This window comes from Patella vulgata, chromosome 5, assembly GCF_932274485.2.
Source record: "Patella vulgata chromosome 5, xgPatVulg1.2, whole genome shotgun sequence".
Classification (NCBI taxonomy): Eukaryota; Metazoa; Mollusca; class Gastropoda; family Patellidae; genus Patella; species Patella vulgata.
In genome coordinates, this window is record NC_065883.2 from 20240752 (window position 1) to 20250895 (window position 10144).

The 10144-nt window shown below is 34.0% G+C and overlaps 1 long non-coding RNA gene across 1 annotated transcript; it reads right to left on the bottom strand.

Annotated features, from left to right (window-relative positions):
- Positions 1–4171: 4171 nt before the first annotated feature.
- On the bottom strand, positions 4172–5582 carry LOC130013020 (uncharacterized). The gene is made up of 3 exons (XR_008788294.1): positions 5514–5582; positions 4430–4552; positions 4172–4312 (listed from the first exon to the last, which is right to left on the bottom strand). It is a non-coding gene; the product is annotated as an uncharacterized LOC130013020 (long non-coding RNA).
- Between the last annotated feature and the right edge of the window lie 4562 nt (positions 5583–10144).

Consider the following 10144-nt stretch of genomic DNA (forward strand, 5'->3'; position numbering starts at 1 on the left):
TGGTACAACGTTTATTTTGTCTTAAATATTGGATATCAAAAGCCCATCTTTTTCCGGTAAGATCACAACATGAATGTTGATTTAATTTGACAAATAATTCGTGTTTTCAGTGTTGAAGATTTTGGATGATATTGAGTTAGAGACTTAGCTACTTTAAAATTAATATAAAGAATCCTCAGATTTTAATCTATTAGTAGTAAGATGTTAAAATATCTAACAACTTTAAATTTATAAGCTTATACCATAAAGGGCTCACATCGAGCATAATCCTACAACAATACATTAACAATAATATTTACATTATTTAAATTTAAAACAATACATTATAACTACTCGTTACGGCCTAGACCTACGCGTATATTAAAATGTAGCTATCAGAGTATGCAAATTGGGTTATAAAAATCCCCCGATTTTAATCTATTAGTAACATGTTAAAATATTTAACAATTTCACATGTATAATAATAATAACAATAATAATTCATTACCATAAGGTCCCACATAGGACAACAACATTACCCTACTAATACTTAGATTGATTTTAAACAATACTACATTAGTATTACTGGTTATGACGTAAACTACTACCTAACTATGCATTTTAATACCATACTTTCCCGAAACAGCACAATTATTGGTAACATTAAGACAAAAAAAAAAAAACAATAAAAAAAAAAACAAAAACAAACAACCAAACATTAAACAGGCATAATACAAGAACTAAATCTACCAATTGCAGGTCTTTCTTTGGGCCTTAAATGTTATATAAACTGTTCATTAGACATTTATTAATATGAAAAGATCATATCCGAATCTCAATGCCATCGGATAGGACAGATGATTTTAAGTAGATTAGAACGGTTCAGCCATTTAATGGTTAAGCTAGGCTAAGCTTCGAAGAACCAGTACGATGATTCCAGTCAATGCACACATCTTGTCAAACCTTCAAAGGCTAATATCTTCACTCAGAATAAATTGATTTGAATGACATTTTTAGTTTATTCATTATCTGTTTTTGAACTATTATATCTAAATCTTACGTAAATGATTTAATGAATAATGCAAAACATTGATTAGTTGTAAATACATGAAATTATGACTTATCAATAAGCTCACAGAAGAAATACAAATACATGTATAATTATTATACAATATGGGCTAATACTGAATAGAGTGAATATTGTTTTGTCTAATCCTCATTTGTTTTGCTAATGTTTTCTAATTTCTGCCTTTTATATGCAAGTTTGTAGTTCTCGGCAGTATGATACAGTTCAAAACAGAGGTCAAGTGTTTTATTACAATCATTGCATTGATATAAAGTCTCTCGACCAGGACGCTTTCTTTTTACTCCCTGTTGTACATCCATTTCTCTCTCCGTCGGAACACAGACAGCACAGGGTCTAGAGATATAGTCTTCTTAGTCACTGTTGGAACAATCTTTGGGGAAGGTGTCGTACTGTAAGTCTGGGTAATGGGGCGGCATTTTCACACGGGCGACCTCGTCGTACACGATTGGCAACAGCAGCAGACCCAGACTCAATGGCCAGTTTTGTTCTGAAAGTATGCTGCCTCATTTTCTGTTGGCTTTGGGTCTTCTATAGTAAATAAGTGTTTAGACAACAAAGCCCAATAATATGAAAACATATCCTTTTCCACCATAAGAGTTGACGTCGACGAAATCATTCATATTTAACCATTTGATCAGTCCCATCAACACCTCCCATCCATTTCGTGTATTCAATACATTCAGGTTTTTTCACCACTTTGTGGCAATGTCGACCCTTACCAAATTTTATCTTCATTACCATCATTGGTCCATTGTGCATGATGATTCGTTCATCCTTATCCTTTAGTTGTGAAGTATATAAGCTGGCAGGAACACCTTTACGACGTCTCATTGTGCCAATCGAAAAGGTATCATGTTTCAGAAGATCGCGAAACAAAACTGGGGATGTATAAAAGTTGTCACAGTAAATAGAGTATCCCAAGGTAACCTTCATTAGATCCATTACATTTTACAAGATCATAAACCTTCCCATTTGGTCCTGGAGCCACACCTGTATCACCTGTTTAAATTCTATATTTTACAAAGTAACCATTCGTTGAATCCTAAAGTTTGATACCCTACTTTCTTGTGGGGTGTGTATATTTCCGAAAAAGAATTACATATCAGTTTAAATGGTTCACCAAGTTTAAAGCGGGGATCGTGTCCATCATCACATGGAATGAAATTGGCATTTTCAGTGAGATGAAAAAATGTTAAGAAATCTGTCACGTGGCATGGCCGAACCAAAAACGGAACACTTGCGCCTGAATCAGTTGACCAATCAGAAATAGCTGGAAGCTTTATCAATCCTAAACAAATTAGTAAACCAATGAATACTCTCATTTCTTTATCAGACACATATTTCCACACTCGGCAAATCTCGGCAGATTCCGGTACCCTACATCTAACCTCGGCTGTATGATAGTAATTGATATGTACCTACGCCCATACATTTGCGATGCGGCTATCGGTTTACTTTAACAGGAAAACGTGCCGCTTTTACAAAAAAGTCCCGAAATGGCGTCTTTTGTCGAGTGTATATAACTAAACGAGTAGAGATATTATCTCAAGGCTGCTAGTTTGATATAATTCCCTGGTAATTCCCCAAACCCAATGACAAACTTGACGTTTGTTGATATAAAACACTCTCCACAGAAATCTCCATGGGCGCAGCCATTTTTCATCCAAGACCTTTAAAATAGTTCCAATATGGCGGAATGCGTCATACAGCCGAGATTAGATGCGTAGAATCTGTCGAGGTTTGCCGAATGATATTTCCACTTACGAAATCTTGATGAAAATGACAAGTTAGGATTTTTATCAAGGTAATCTTTAGCATAGCGGTTTGTCCCCACAGTCAAATCATGAAATATTTTATCACTAAAATACGGATTATAGAAATCTAATTTATTAGGCTCAGCAGGGAGTTCAATGTTATCTTTTAATCCAGAATTTTGATTAAATTTTCCGGCATCACATGTTCATTTCCAAGTGACCAGGAATTGTCATCCAAATTAAATTCATTATTACTGGTATTTAACACACCATCCCTCCCAGCAGAATTTGTCTAGGCCTATGTTATCATCACTGTCAAAATTATAGTCGAAAACTGTGATCAAATTTGCACCGAGTTCACTATCTTAATCGTTAAATAGTACGTCCAACGCTTCCTCGGCAGTTAGCCGTGACACAACGTCACGTTTTACTGAACATGTATCATCACATGAATCACCAAAATCTTCGGAAAATTAGCGAAAAAATGTAAGCAAAGCTACAAGAATGACGGCCGACGGCACTTCTTTCGTTTAGTGAAACGCCACCTATCGAACATCGGAGTTAAGACGCCGGGAAATAAAAACAATCGGTGATCACAGAAACGCCACCTCTCGAACATCGGAGTTAAAACGCTGGGAAATAAATACAATCGGTAATCACAGAATAGTCCTGGTGCCGTCTATGAAGGTTCATGCCGATACCGGAATAATCCGGGTAACGCAGGACAAAGGTTAACCTGTTCTATCACATGTGGTAATGCACTTCCCGTTTCTTCAAATCTTCATTACGCATCTATCGTAGCAATGAGCTATGTGATAAAATTATCTTTGGAATGTGTTTAACCAGTTCTATCAGATATGTGGTAATGACTGACACCAGCACTGTCATTTAAACCCAATTTCATTTTTTAAAATTTTATCTTTATGAATTTGGCTGCAAAAAATACATGACACGAAACTAGTCCGAAAATGAATTTTTGTTGGCCCGGGCAATGCGGCAACTTTGTAATGTCAAGCACTGACTTTGTTTAAAATATGGATATGGGGATTGTTCATAAACTAGAGGCGATTAAATTGTATATTTTTCTCACAACTCGGATCCCGTGTTTGAGACGAAAAATTTCCGATCTAAGAAGGTAACTTTTTTTTCAAATGGTTGAAATAACCACGCCACCCCAGTCAAGTTGTGCTTACCCTAACCCCTTAATGTTAACTACAATAATCAAAAAAGTGTCGACTTGGACAAAAGTAGACACGGTGTTTAAGTATCTCACAAATCTGATGGAAAATATCTTTTGTGATTCTGGGTAACTCCTGTAAGTTCAAAACATATAAAAAGAGAAAGCAAAACATGGTATTTTCAGTAGACTTTATTTATTTTCCATTGGGATAACCACAATAGCAATGATTATCAATACAATGGTATTCCGTTCTACAATTACAGTTATGTTGGTTAGCGTCCTCTATGCAGTTCTCTCTGTTCCTACAGGTTGCTGAAAGAAAAACAAAATAAAGAGTTGACCTAATTAGGAATTTCTATTTATTGTATTTGATCTGCTCCTTGTTTGTTTTCTTTTAAAAATAAATATTCATAATCTCCTATTTCTTACCTATGCCATCATCGCAGCGGGTCACACAGGTACAGAGATTTTCAACACATCTTAAAACACCTCCACTACAACTTGTTACTCTACAATCGTTGTTATTCTGACAATCTTCACTCGCCACAAGAGCTGCCCACGTGTAAAAAGGAGAGAAGGTTAAGATCAAATGAAATTGCATCAATTTGACGTCTCATTAAGACTCTATTGGGTAAATATAGGCTCATGTTAGCAAATTCAAACGTTTATTTATGAATCAAATATATTTCATTATAGTTAACTCTCTAATCTTTATAGGATATTTTTATCAATAACTTCTACATCTGCTTGAATGTGTTTTTCTTAGTATGTCTGTAAATTCAATTCTAGTCTGTCACGAAGCATCAACTGATGATTACTTTGAATATAATATACCGATCATTCAGAAATCACAAAAGCGGGCACTGCAAAATATTTTGGTATAACTACTAGTATTACATTTTTGATAAATGGACGCGACAGCGAATTATTAAAATAAAATTGAACTGGTTTGTGTCGAGTGGACGTTGAACTCAATTTCTCTCAAACACGTCATATTTATACAGGTCACAATTCTATGGAATACAATTACTGCTTTTCGATTAGATTTCTCTAGTCATTATCAAGCAATGATAATATGAACTATGTATATATATGTAATCAACAATACAACCAGAGACACCCTTCTAATACGGATATCCATGCATCGCATTAAGAAATGTACAGGTCACAATTCTACTAGGCTTGTCTAGTCATTCTCAAGCAATGATAAAATATGAAATATTCCAGTTCTGTTACTAAATGTCATTGAAACAAACGTCATGATTACTATTCCCATGGCCGATTCACTATTTTACACATGTAATTATTGTTTCAAATGTTTTCTCCTCCCACCACGAGATTCATGGCGGGACTGCGTAAATTAAATGCATCGTTGTTTATTACTTTAGAAGTGATGTTCTCTCTATTCTTTAAAGATGCCCGAATGCTATGCTAGTGAGGGTGGTAGTTTAACGAGTGTGAAAATGTTTGAATAACCGAATATTGACAAATAGGAAAGAGGCATAATACTGACCTGCACACACAGCTAGGATTATAAAACTTCTCATCTTGTTTACTCTCGCCACTTGTCCATGTCTGTACATGCACGCTTTTATAGTATAAATACAATTAAAAAAGACATTCCACCGAAGAAAGCTATGAATGTCTTATGATTGAGTTTTGAGTTTACAGATACATAAACATCTACCCATAATTATATTACAGTAAATATACTTGGAGTATTTATCTTTTTAATTGCCATTTTATTTCTATGAAAGATGCATTATGACTGTAATATTTAGAGAATTGAATATATTGCAATTATAATATTGTTACGATAATATAGTTGTTTCAATTATTGTTTACTTTATCCTTGAATTATTAAATGGCGAGGGGGGTCTAATCTGTTCAATAGCTAAACCATCCTATGCCCTAGAGAGGCGATTTTAGTCAAATTACTTTATTCTAATGGAAGTTATGTGTGTTTGAAGTTTTAATAAGTCTCGATTGTCAAGTATACCTTTGCTACGATAACATAGTTGTTTCAATTGTTATTCATATTATCCTTAAATTAAATATGGTGATGGGTTCTAATCCATTCAATAGCTAAGCCATCATATGCCTTAGAGAGGTGACTTTTGTCAAATTACTTAATTCTAATCGAAGTTATGGGTGTTAAATGTGTCCAAGTGTGTTGATTATGGACCTGTCATGTGCATAATTATCTATATAATAATTCAAATAACATTTGAAGCTATTGCAGATAATTGCACGGTAACTATACACTTGACATTAACCATCAACTACAATGGCTAGTGAAAATTAGCCTTGAAAATTAGACTTGCTAGTGAAAATTAGCCTTGTTAGTGAAAACTAGCCTTGCTATAGCCTTGCTAGTGAAAATTGGCGTTTTAAAAATTACATCAATGTTCGATACCTTGCCTAGTTTAGGAGACGTATTTGGACCCCATTAAAATACGTTTTGTGTATACACTGCTTACACAGCACGGAGGCAAATTTTAATGCGTGACTGGACAGATAATGGCCAATTTATATTTACATGGGATTCAGATGCGAAAGGCAACAGGATTTGCTATTTTCAACACAACATCTCTTTAATATGCCATATGTTTAAACTCAAGATATATGTAGGCCTTTATATCAATATGATTAAAATACAGGGCCCATATGCATAAAAAATCTTAAATCCAGGCTAATATTTACGTATAAGTGTAAGTTTTAAAAATGGTTTTCTCATAATAAAATCCTTTTCACTATAGGAAAGCCCACCTTAAGCTGTTATCCAGTTATTTGTCCATTATATGATCACTTGAGACTAGAATAATAAATTATTGCTTAATTAAATAGATTTGGTACTGTCAATGATTGACACTGACTGTAATAAAGAGACGAACATTAAATAAAATGGAATGAGATCGAGATGGAGGTACCATAAAACAAATTAACTGTCTAACTAAAGTTTGAATAATGAAATAACTTCAAACTGTCATATATATATATATATATATATATATATATTTAATATAAATTATTGGAGATTTGTATATTTTACATTCTGCAAACCTCAGAAGACTCCATTACTCTACATCTAACATCGGCTGTATGACTAATTCTGCCATATTGGAATGGATTAAAAATGGCGACGCCCACGAAGACGCGTGTGAAGAGTGTTTTACCTAAAGACTGAATTGTTTGAGAATATACATGTATGTGAAAGCTGTATTAATAAGAGCACACTCGCTATCAGTTTCAAGTAAACATATATTAATAACATGTGGACGCTTACGGCTAGCCCCTGGATCCATTCACTTTTTTTTAAATTGTCTGTATGTTTGTGTTTTCCGGAGTATGATGTCCTGTCCGTGTATTTGTTTTTGTGTAAATTTTGTGTGGTGCAGTCCCCAAGCACTTAATATTGATGAGTTTAATAACAAACATGGTCGTCAGAAATCAATGGCAACAACTCAACTGTCGTCCATTAGGATGTCGGTTGCCAGTCCTATTCAGAGGTCTGTGGAAAAGAAACACATGTCAACAACTCCATCGAACAACTCCATCGTCCATTAGTTCCTCGTCAAATTCAGCGTTCTGTGGAAAGGTTAAAATGTCTTTGTTTAAATGACACGGAACCAAAGAAGTCTAGACAGAGATTGAAATATCACACAGTAAAAAACCCAAAACAAAATATACCGTGCATGATAAAAACACAAACTTGTCCTTAATTACATGATCATCATGCATATGATCACTCTTACTCTACACCTGTGCTCACACCTACAGCAACCCCGTGTCCAGTTCTTAATCAGATCACGGTTATAGGAAATCACACAATAAATCACAAAGAAGTGAACATAATACCACCCACACATCTGCCGACGAATTCCTTAAACAGCTATGTTGTGACATATCACCAGTTATTGACAAATTTGTACAAACTGTTTCAAAATTTGGAAAAAGGTATTTTATTTGTGAAAGATCTAACATTTTAAAGTTAAACAATCTATTAATTTATTACTTAATAGTGATATGGTTAAGAAAATGCTAAATGATTATACATAGGTTGTTATTGTGGTTTATAAATAGGGATATGGTTCAATTGTTATGTTATAAGAGTATGATCAGAAGGAAGGAGGAGAGCGTAATCACCCCATTGATTATGCATATTATATACACATTAGTTAAATTACCATATTATTAGAAAACATGCTCAAAGACACTAACCAATTTATTTTTGTTTTGATAGTATGAAAGGGGTATCGATAGTATGATTTTTATTAAGCCTTGGTGGTGGCTTCAGTCCCAGATTTTATCTGTTAATAAGAGATCGAGATCTTGAAGTCATTTTCAAAGGTAAATGTTGTTGTTATAACTCTTAATTTATGTTATGTTTTTATTGTCTTACTCATGGATGTACTATAAAAGTAGGTTGTTATTCATTATTGATAATGATCTTGTCTGCGATATCGCCTCGGTGGAAGCGGACGTAAAATACAACTAACTAACAACAACATTATTAATCTTGTCTGCGATATCACCTCGGTGGAAGCGGACGTAATATACAACTAACAAACAACAACATTATTGATCATTGCTTGATAAAGATACCTGTACGAGTATTGAAACGTTTTATGTAATAAACCAAGAAGTAGTAAATCCATAAAGTTGTGTTATTATGAAAATGTATGACCTGTCAAAGTAATAAATGTGATATATTTGATAATATGTCCAGGTTGTAATAAAGAGTATATAGGCAAAACCGAATCACAACTGAACATAAGGATGAACTTACACAGATCCCACATTGCTAATCCCAAAAATAGAATTTTTCCACTAAGTGAACACTTAGATACATGTGGAAAGGGAAAATTTAGGGTATTCCCCTTATATAAACTCAACTGGTCGGAAAATAATTTGCTAGAAAATAAAGAACGGCATTTTATTAACAAGTATCACTCTAAATTAAATGCTGCATATTTTTATATTGTAATTTGATATTGTAAAATATTTATATTTGATATTATTATTGTCATGTACATATATGTATTAATAACACCATAACGTCGTGTAATTGTATACTATCTCATTATTAAATGCCTGATGATCCCCGTAGTGAGTGAAAGCGCTAGCTAAGATGAAATTAGTTTTTTTCTTTCTAAAAACCTCACTTTTCTATACATATAATTAATTGAGATTATTTTGACCTGGACACCCCCATACCCCTTCCACACCAACCAGTGCTTACAATGAATTACAAATAAACATCTTTGTATTTCAAATAACAAAAAAAAAGTCTTTGACTATATGACACTTAAACATGTCATTTCGTCATTACATTATTTAGGCCCATGCAGATTTTACTTTTACAGCTGGAAATATTCCCCTCCTGTCATTTGTTATGGACACACTGCAGAACCAAAACACCTTCTCCTGAAGACAAACATGAAATTTATGCAAACTATGTACAAGGAAAATGTCATCGATGAGCAAATACATGTTAAGTACTGTGGGTACTGTCGCTAAAGAAAATATATCAATAGATCAGTAATAACACAATCTAAAAAGATATGTTTAAGCGAAAGCATGGGGACATTAAATTTCATTTGTCTGTTCTTCACAAAATCTTTAACCTTGGTCGTAAATTTTGGACCGTAAGAGATAAGGAGGGCTTTCATATAATTTCGCATGTATATTCTTCGTAACAAAACCTTTTTGTCAGTACAAAAATTTTAACCTTGATCATAACCTTTAAAATCAAATGGGGTTCAACGCCCAGGCCCTCCGTCCTGCACCACTAACAAGGGGGAATCTCAGCCAACGCAGGGAACAAACATGCGACCGCCAGGTTAGCGAGCCAACGCCTTACGATGCTCCCCCATATATATATATATATATTTTTTAATCCTAATAGTTAGGGTTTCCATATTCCACATGTGCATTACCTGCAACAATGTCTGTCCAAATGTACTATATTTTTTTTACCTTCACCTCGAAGTTTATAAGACCTTGTAAGCGGGTGACTACAATTCTCTCTATTTGTTTTTTTTTTCTGGAATAAAATCTAATACTATTTATAAGAACCTGAAGTTTTACTGAATGTGGGAGAGCCACGGTGGCTAAATGGGTATAGTCACTATCACAAACTCA